The sequence below is a fragment of the Macrobrachium rosenbergii genome, chromosome 54 (assembly GCF_040412425.1).
Source record: "Macrobrachium rosenbergii isolate ZJJX-2024 chromosome 54, ASM4041242v1, whole genome shotgun sequence".
Lineage (NCBI taxonomy): Eukaryota > Metazoa > Arthropoda > Malacostraca > Decapoda > Palaemonidae > Macrobrachium > Macrobrachium rosenbergii.
Genome location: NC_089794.1, coordinates 5647331 through 5657330, shown reverse-complemented (window position 1 = coordinate 5657330; position 10000 = coordinate 5647331).

The following is a 10000-nucleotide window of genomic DNA, read 5'->3' as shown; positions in this document are numbered from 1 at the left end:
CTGTCAGTTATTTCTTTCACTAATATAAGGACTAGAACCAGGTCATAGTTGCTAAAATATTCAGCTATATTGGAATTTTCTCTCATTATTCCAACGTGCTTAAATCATGCTTTCTTTCAATAAAAGTGGCAGAATAAGATAAACATATTTTTCCAGTCATTTTGTGTTATTTACATTTCCCCTCATATTTCTTTTCTTCCTCAAACGCAAGGATGAGAGTGACATATTTGTGTAAATTCTCTCTATCATTCATGCATTCATCCCAATAGTAAAATAGCATAATTGTCTTAATAGAGTGTCATTTACATGTTCTTTCACAGTCACAAGAGTTGCACAAATACAAAAAAAAATTTCACTTTAGTTTTCTGTAAAAGAAAACGATTGAGATGGCTTTGTCAGTCCGTCCGTACTTTTTTTGTCTGCACTTTTTTTTTGTCCGCCCTCAGATCTTAAAAAATAATATGCTAGAGGGCTGCAATTTTAAGTATGTTGATCATCCACCCTCCAATCATCAAACACACCAAACTGCACCCCTCTAGCCTCAGTAGTCTTTATTTTATTTAAGGTTAAAGTTAGACATGATCGTTCATCTGACACAGCCATAGGTGCCAATAACACAGGCCACCACCGGGCTGTGGCTGAAAATTTCACGGACCGCGGCTGAGAGTTTCATGGGTCGTGGCTGAGAGTTTCATACATGATTATACGCTGTACATAAAACTCGAATGCGCCGAAGAAACTTCTTTGCATTTTTTACTTATTATCTACTGTAAACAATCTGCACTGTGCATAGTCACTCAGATATAGTTAGTTTACAGCTACAGTTTCCTTCTTTCTTTCTCCGTTCTCATTCAGCTGATGGCGCCCTGTAAGATCCGCAAACTCAGTCGTCATAATGCAGACACATTCTGAGTTTTATACAGCGTACTCTACATTAATTGTCAAATCCACACTCATAACACCCAGAGAATAGGAAAGTCTTTCGTTATTTCTTGAAAGAATTAATATTTTCGGTCCTCCTGAAATCAAGTGGGAGCTTATTGTACAGTCTTGGAAGGAGAAATTTAAAGAGTCTAAAACGAACATTCGAACTGGATGTTGGTTGGAATAACTTGAAACCATCTTTAGCTAATGCTTCGTTGACTCCAACCGTTGGGCAGCAAATCTTACAAATATTTTGAACATCCAAATTTTATAGCTTGAAGAGTCATTACTCAAATTTTAAATATAATTCTAGCTATGAGAGGAAACCATTGCAACTTATATAGTACATATTATGATCAACAGATTTGCAATACCTCGCTCAGTTTTTTACACTTACTCACCAAAGTTTTTTCTTAGCAAAGGTAGTTTTGCTAAGAAATTCACAATCTCGTTAAAACAGTTGTGTAATAAAAATCAACAATTATATAGTAGATATAATTACATATTAATACAATTTACTCTATAACTGTGGACTTTTATTGCACAAAGGTAGCATTTTGATGATCAAGTGCACCTTTCAAAACTGGCTTAATACTACCTACTTCCTAAGGGAAATTCGATTCGGAGATACTGGCATTCATAACTTTCACGATTACGGCGGTAAAGCATGAAGAATTCTCCACTCTAACAAATTCCGATATTCGCATCGGATCTCTTTCACAATTTGTTTTCTTTGCCCTTTCAATAATCCTCAAAAAATCCTCAATATTTACATTTTTAAATTCGACAGACTTTCACTTATATCAGGGTCAGTAATTACCTGATGTGGTGTTTCAACAAAAGTGACAATTTTATTCTAAATTTTCTTGAAAAATTCAAGAAAAATGTCAGTCATTTCTCGATTGCTAAAACCTTCGGGAACCTTTTATGTTTTTATTTCCAAATAAGCCATTCAGAAGTCCAAATAGTTTATCCATGTCCAATTGTGTTACTCGGGTTTTCTTATAATTTTGGGTTTCCTCTTTTTCGTAAGTAAATGTTACGATTTTTAAGTAAATGTTACGATTTTTTGTCGTTTAAGATTTTATATTGCTCCCATGCAATTTATGTCTTCAACCTTCGCCACTTGTCCTCTTTGTGCCTTTTTTTTCGCTCTTTAGTCTCAGACCCTCACCACTGAATGAAGGTAGAATGGAATGTAAAATTTAGGAGAAAATTGAGAATAAAAAGGTTTGAAAGATATAACAGGAGGAAGACCTAGCAGTTCCACTATAAACCAATTGTTAGGAGAGAGTGGAAAGTAAGATGGACTAAAAAGAATATCAACAGAGGCACAGTAAAAGAAATGAAAGGGGTTGCAGCTAGGGGCCGAGGGGGCACTGTAAAGAACCTTTAGTAACGCCTACAGGCCACCGCATGAGGTACACTGACGGCACAAACCCCTGCAGGGATTGCAGCAAGGTGATCTGTCCTCTATGATTATGCGTTTCTCCATCAATACAACGGGCACTTATGTTGACGTTTACTCACCCGGTGATAAATATTTATAAAATTTACGCAGTCTGCTCTTCATAGATCTGGGCCACTAAGATCACAAGGGATATCTGTATGTTCATTTATTTTTAGGACCACTTCATTAATACAAAAAAAAAAAAAAAATCCAGAGAAAAGTTCGACTTATTACTAAAACTTATTTTCTTTATCAAATTGTATGTCAATACCGGTATTCTAAAAGCTATTGGCTTATGTGCTAGAGAGATGTTCCAGTTCTGAACACTAATATGTGATACACTATTTACCGAGTCGATTAAAGCAAGATCTAATATGCACCCAGTCGAGGTAGTTGGGCAATCATCACTATTAACAGATCAGTATGATTCCAATAACCTATTACAAAATCTGCATATGGCTTTAGGGGTCATCCAAATAGCATGCATCATTCAGGTTTAAAGCACCCACAGTGGCGACAGAAATAAACGAAGCGATGAAAAATGTAGATTGTACCGACATAATCCTTTGCAGAATTCCTTCCATGAGCTTCCCTATTATTATCCCGCTGACAGGCAGAGACAGACAGACTGACAAAGTTAATATCAGAATTCAACCTCCTCTTTGCGAAACGCTGCTCCTAATCGCACTCAGGTTAATTGTGCGAAAATCCACTAAGTGGCATCAACTAAACAGCATTAATGTCATTTATCGCTATTTACACTTGACCATAAAAGCTCTTATTTGCCCAACGCTGTTACGCAGAAATTTTCACAGGAATTAGGCTGCCCTTAATTCCCTGGAATTCACTTAGCATAAATACACCAAACCCAGTTTTTCTATTTAGAATAATTCATAATTAAGAGGTAACATCCGCTTAGCGAAAATAGATTTTAGAATAAATACGATGAGCTTTATGAAAAAGCACACAGTTTTAAGCTGCAATGTAATTATCAATATGACACTTCCGGTGCTGAAGATAATGAGGTTAAAATAAATTATTTTCATTTAGTGATCAGATAACGCTTTTCATATAATTCATCAAAAGACTATTATTATTATTATTATTATTATTATTATTATTATTATTATTATTATTATTATTATTAAGTAGATCGTTTCTTAAACAAGTCCTATTAGATAGGGTGGCTGTATAGTTTAAGTTGATTTTATATTGAGTCTTCTCAACCTTTCTTATAATTCTTTTCTATCCCATCTTATATAGAGAAAAAAGACTGCTGTAAGTACGCTAATAATATGTTTCTCTTTACCAAAATATGAAATTGGCCAGTTATAGTGTAGTATTAACGTGGAAGAGATAAGAATTATGAGGAAGATAGAGAAGGCTCATGTAAAATCACCTTAAATTACGCAGCCATCCAATTTACCAGGAATTTTTATTATTATTATTATTATTATTATTATTATTATTATTATTATTATTATTATTATTATTATTATTATTATTATTATTATTATTATTATTATTATTATTATTATTATTATTATTATTATTATTATTATTATTACTTTCGCGCAGTTAACTTAGTGTTTCGCAAACTCTTTCGTCACTACAAGTTAGGAGTAATTTTCTCTAATTCAGAAGAAGAGAGAGAGAGAGAGAGAGAGAGAGAGAGAGAGAGAGAGAGAGAGAGAGAGAGAGAGAGAGAGATAGGATTCACACTGGACATATGAACTGTCCTAAGGATTATTTATGATTTCTGATACTTAATCGTTAAATGCTCTTTTTACTCTTTCAGAAGCTCTTGATATCTTTTGAAGACTGAAATTTTGATTAGAGTGGCTAAGGCTTATGACAGCACAGGTTCTTACTCCTATGGTACCCAGAAGAAAAACATGACTTAAGGAGACTATGGCATTTTGCCTTATCTGCTTATCGGATATTATATTAATGTAACTGCGCTTGTGAATAGATTAGAATACTGTATGCATATAATATGATATTGTCGTATCGAAAAATGAACTCTTAAGGTCTTACCAATTTGGACACAAACAACTGCTGATAATAATAAATCACAGTGACTTCCTTCTCTGAATATGATAATTAGTGTTAATTGCACTGAAATTATGTAATTATATCACCTAAAAAGTCAAATATTAATATTAGTAATCATAAAGTTATATAACCCCAGAGACTAAAAATTGTTTTCCGTCATAGATAATAATTGCATCTTCAATGATCCCTTAAACGTGTAATTAGCCGTTTTGCTTATTACTACTCAGTGACGCCGTTAATTAACCATTTCCCCATGCCGCTAAAATCTCTAAATTATCATTAAGAAAAGTAAACATTTAAAAAATATAGAAAGACCCTATCCTGGCGAATGAACATTTTGTTTAGATCGGTCTAGCGGTTCGGATTTCTACAGTGCACAAATATACAAACAAACATACACACAAACATTCACTTTATATATATATATATATATATATATATATATATATATATATATATATATATATATATATATATATATATATATATATATATATATATATATATATATATATATATAATATATATAAAAAAAAAACCCCATAAATCGCCAAAGGTAGAAAGTTATTGCTATATTTCAGAGACCAAACTGTCTCCCTGTACTGGCAAGTATATGAATGAAGTAAGGAATACACTTTATATATATATTGTTACGTGTGGTGCTTGGCTGATGAGTTTATTAATTAATTAACGTAATTTATGAGGCCCTGAGTTGCCAATGACCCACGTAACCTGTCAGTTAAAGTTACCGTTAACCTCAAAAACAGACAATTACTTAACTAAATAAGGCCGCCAGCCGGGTAAACACAATACAAGGGATAAAGGGTTACCCTGCAACACATGGACCACATCAAACCCCCCTTACTTCCCAATTGGTCCCGACAAAGAAAGAATGTGTAGTTATAGCAAGGAAATTACATGAACTTTCGCCCAAGTTGGACAACTCTCTCTCCATCTCATTTTTGGATGTTAACATACTTCCTAAATATTCACAATCCCTCAAGTTCTCGATATCTACCATATTTTGTTGTTGTTGATATTGTCGGACACAGTCAATTTTTCCTTGCTTCCAGTAAAGTTATAACAACACGGAGGTCTGTAGGACTATATACTGTACGCAATTGAGTACTGGTAAGGCTATTTCTCTTCCGAACAATGGGATCGAGACACAAGGCTGCCTGAATGCTGAAAATTGCTTACTTAACCTTCCCTAATTCCTATTTACTGCACAGGAATAGTTTGCACAGTTGCAAAGCAATATTAATTATTCTTACACTAGACTTCATAAAAGTAAACTGGTTATACCAATATCGTAGATGGTGACGAAGAAGGAAAACAAAGAAACTGGAAATACAGAAAGTGACTCGACGAAAATTTGGCAAATTTCAAACTTACCATTGACATGGGTTGTTTGCGCATACAACGGACGATCAGAAGTCTTGAAAATGGCCATTTGTCTCACTAATACCAATGAAACAGTAAGAGGGCAAGTACAAAGAATTAGTTATGCCTCACGCGTGCGCATTCCGCGACGGCAGGTCTCTCTCTGACCCGTCCCCAGTCAGACAGGGCAGCTGGAAGCGTCAGTATGCCTATGCCTCAGGCAGTCTAAAATTTTGACAAACATCGCCGAATGCATAGGACAAAGCAGAAGAAAGCTTAAGACAACCTTTACTAGAGGTTACTTGGTGAAACCCTCCCTATCGGTTTAGGCCCCTAATGCTAACTAGTCCTGCTAAAGACATTATATTTTTGAAATGCCCAGACTATCACTGCATATATGAAGACACCTTCTTGTCTTTGTTTGCATATTTTTTTCGTACATTAAATGGCATAGTGGGTGAACAGCAGGATATTTATAAAAGCTCCCCCCCTTAAGAAGGCCTTCACTCTCTTTCGGGCGTGAAGGTCAGTACTAAGCAAGCTGTTTGCCTCTATTACTTTACTCTTCTCTCCTGAGCAGATTTGTTCAGTTGGTTCTGCATCTTAGAAGCTAGCGAAGTACCTAGTGGATATTCTCAACCCATTAGTAGGTACCATCTCAAATGCTAATATCATGAATAATGTGGACCTGATAAACAAACTAAACAGTGTACAAATCAATAGTGAATCCAGGCTTGTAAGTTTTGATGTAGTATCACTATACACAAAGGTGCCAATTGATCATCTGATCGAGTTTTTATCTGAACTATTAGAAAACACACAGCTGGATATTCCATTTTCTAAACTACTTTAATTGAACTGATTAAGTTATGTGTAAAAGAATGTAAATTTGAATTTAATGGTAAATTTTACTCACAAAATTTTGGTATGACAATGGGAAACCCTCTATCCCCAGTATTAAGTAACTTATAAATGGAAGTTTTTGAAAAGAAAATATTAAACAACATAATCCCACGCAATGTAACATGGTAGATATGTTGACGACATAATTTGTGTATGGCCAGGGAACCAAGATGTGAATAACTTTTTTGCCAAGTTAAATCAATTAGTACTATCAATTAAATTCACCATGGAAATGGAAAATGATGGGTGCTTACCCTTTTTGGATGTCCTCATACGAAGAAATAGTAGTGGGTTTAAATATGTTATGTATAGAAAACCCACTAATATTTCTTCCTATTTGCATTTCTATTCCTGACAAAGCAATACGGTTAAAAAATCAGTGTTTTCATCTATGTATTTAAGAGCATTACGTGTATGTAGCCCTGAATATATTGATGAGGAAATATATAAGATTAGGAATACAGACAAGAAAATGAAATATCCTGACAGTGTATTAAACAGCGCATTTGAAGCGGCAAAAAGACTACGTATCAAAACCAAAAAGAACCTTACAACACAAAAAATTTGCTTGTACTGCCTTATAACAATAATACGAAAGATATCCCCCATCTTTTTAAGAATTTTGGTGTCAATGTCGCATTTAAGAACATTAAAACAATGAAAAATGTACTTATCCAGAACTCCCTTGACAATACTAAAGGGTGTGTATATACAATTCCATGTAAGTATTATGACAACTTTTATATTGGCCAAACCGGGAAAGCACTGGAAAAAAGAATTGAACTCCATAAGATATGTGTAAGATATGCACAGAGGAACAGTGGTATTTTTGTTCATGTTAGTGAGAACAATCATGCTATCAACTAGGAAGGGGCAAAGAGGATTGTATATTCTAATAATGCACTGGAAAGGAATATCATTGAATCTAGCTTTATAAAAGAAAGTTACAACCATAAGATGAATATCAGTCAAGGGATGTACAAACTTGATAATTTAATATCAAAGGAAATTTGTAAATTGTTTGAGTTTTAAGGCAGGCAGTAGAGATGTATGAATATAGGATTATCATATTTGTAAACACAGTACAGGGGCAGAAGTGCTATTGAGTTTCCAAACTCCACCTCCCTGACACCTGTCAGGTGTGGATCTGAGGTCGCCTACGGTCGGTATGTTTATCAGTATTGTCCCCTGGGAGTATATTGTGATTTTTAGCCAAATGAGTTTTGAAGGCCACTCCTACCTCGACACCGGCCAGTGGGTGGATATGTTGTCTCTAATGGTTGTGTATGTTCGTCAGTGCTGTTCTTGTAGTATATATATTTGTGACTTCTTATACTCTGTATCAGTCCTTCGTCAATGGCTTGGAAATAAAGTCGAAACCCGTCTCATATTTTTCACCTGTGGTAATGTGTGATAAATGAATCACGTACAAAAGTGATAATAATCACACACACACACACACATATATATATATATATATATATATATATATATATATATATATATATATATATATATATATATATATATATATATATATATATATATATATATATATATACATATATATATATATATATATATATATATATATATATATATATATATATATATATATATATATATATATATATATATATATATATATATATATATATATATATATATATATATATATATATATATATATATATATATATATATATATATATATATATATATATATATATATATATATATATATAAGGAAATTACCCAAATTTCAATGTTATGTATGTACTGTATATAGTGCTAATAATAATAATGATAAAAATCATAATGCAGGTAACGATCAAAGCCCTACTGGTCATGACAACTAAAACTAAACAGAATAGCTAAAAGTTATTATGGTTTTATAAGAAAAAGCTTAAGGTGCTAGCCATCTTGCCTGCACCAGATTTATTATTTACAATCTTCCGCAGAACTTCTCCTTCTACTGGTGCTGCTACTTTAAGGAATAGAAATGTATGGAAAAGTAACTAGCTCATTTGGGCGAATATATAGAAATAAATCACAGAAACTCGGAAAATAGCCAACTGGAATATAACAAAAGATTAATTAATGTCAAAAGTTGTACTGCTAACAGTACCTTCTAAAATACAAACTTCCCAACAGGATCCAAACTCTAGGATAAGTCTGACAACGATCCTGCGGAATGTTATCCACATACCATGAGTCTGGGAGACTGTGAAGTACCTACAGTAGGTCAGCATCACGCGGTATTCAGCATCCTATTTTCTAGTGAGATTAGGCAACTCTCCCACATCACGATGATTATGATATCCTATTTGGTGGCTACGTCAGACAGATATCCGCACATCAGTGACTATTGTACCCTGAATTCTAGTAACATTTGGGATCCCTTCCGCACTACGGTGCTATCATTTCGAAGCTTTAATTCCATTACCTTACTGCAGTTATCAGATCGAACGAAACAGGTGAGCTCTAAAACAGTGTGGAAATGAAACGGTCAACTGGACATTTAGGGACATTTGCTATTACCTGGCTTCATCTTACTAATGTTACCTCATGTTACATATTAGTTGGGTACAATTGTACCAGAATTTTGTAATGATGTTATAAAATCTTGAAACTTCCCGACCCAGCAACGGACGAACCGCCTGGAATCTCACTTGAAAGACTCGGGTTCCTTCCCGATGTAAGTAAGAAATTTATTTCGGTTAAACACGTTCTCATGTAATCATTTCCATCACATCTCACGGTGAAGGGGTAAGTCGAATGAAATGTTAGAAATTCGAGCTCCGGTGGGTTGGGAAGTTACGTAAAATTCGCTGGTATGTTGGGCACTAGGCATCGTCCCCGGAAAAACCCCAGATGCGTATTACATAGCCTGTGGCTACATTTATGACTGTTGTGGAGCAACTAATGGCCTGAACTCCCACTTGAAAAACCCGGGTTCGGTCTCGATGTGATTCAGAAATTCATCTCTTTTTCTGTGAAACACGTACTTATGTGTACATTTCCATATATATATATATATATATATATATATATATATATATATATATATATATATATATATATATATATATATATATATATATATATATATATATATACGTATATATATATATATATATATATATATATATATATATATATATATTATACAAGGTCTATAGATTAAGAGGTCTTCTCAACCCCGACCCAAAAATATGACCGTTCTGCGCAGGTACAGATCGTGACGTAGGCCGGACCTATAGGTGCGGCCTTGACCATTTCCAC